The sequence below is a fragment of the Pinus tabuliformis genome, chromosome 8 (assembly GCF_031772625.1).
Source record: "Pinus tabuliformis cultivar Carrire ecotype Pingquan chromosome 8, CPIR1, whole genome shotgun sequence".
Taxonomy (NCBI): domain Eukaryota; kingdom Viridiplantae; phylum Streptophyta; class Pinopsida; order Pinales; family Pinaceae; genus Pinus; species Pinus tabuliformis.
In genome coordinates this window covers 1,342,208,412-1,342,209,163 of record NC_142294.1, presented here as the reverse complement: position 1 = coordinate 1,342,209,163, position 752 = coordinate 1,342,208,412, and the positions used below count along the sequence as shown (strand labels likewise).

Below are 752 nucleotides of genomic sequence, written 5' to 3'. Positions count from 1 at the left end.
TCTGGAACATTAATTTTACACATTGGTAGAAAACGATTGGATGAAAATTCCATTGGGATGTTGCAAGCGTCAGCCAATTTAGATATTCTAACATATCTCTATACAACCATCCTTGACATCATGAAATTTAATAGAAAATGTGTTTCTAATTTTAAGCTAAATACTTAGATTAGGTAACCTTGTTCTTGTCTTCAAAAAGAGATATGGTAGAAGCTATGTTATTTTGCCCACGGTAAACTCAGGTCACCTTGTTTATATTCTGGCGATATATTTCTGATCCATTGTCACCTCCTTCCCGATTGCTATCCAGAATGGAGGAACTCAGTTTCCACATAACACACATATATGGCCTCACTGAAACCTATGGTCCCATAGCCTCATGTGTTTGGAAGCTTGAATGGGGTAAGCTTCCATCAGACAATCAATTCAAGCTGAAGACCCAGCAAGGGGTTCCTCACTTGGGGGTTTCTAAACAAGATGTCAAGAATCCCAGCACAATGGAAAGTGTTCTTCATGACCATACTACAATTGGTGAATTCATGATCAAGGGCAGCATAGTCATGAACGGATACTTCAAAAATGTTGAAGCTACAGCCAAAGCATTTGAAAATGGATGGTTTCACACTGGTGATTTAGGGGTCATTCATTCTGACGGCTACCTTGAGCTCAAGGATAGATCAAAAGACATTATAATCTCAGGGGGCGAGAATATTTGCAGCATCGAAGTTGAAACTGTTATTTATGCTCATTAA

The 752-nt window shown here is 38.7% G+C and overlaps 1 pseudogene; it reads left to right on the top strand.

Moving 5' to 3' along the window:
- Nucleotides 1-311: 311 nt before the first annotated feature.
- Nucleotides 312-752, top strand: LOC149240436 (putative CoA ligase CCL13 pseudogene; annotated as a pseudogene).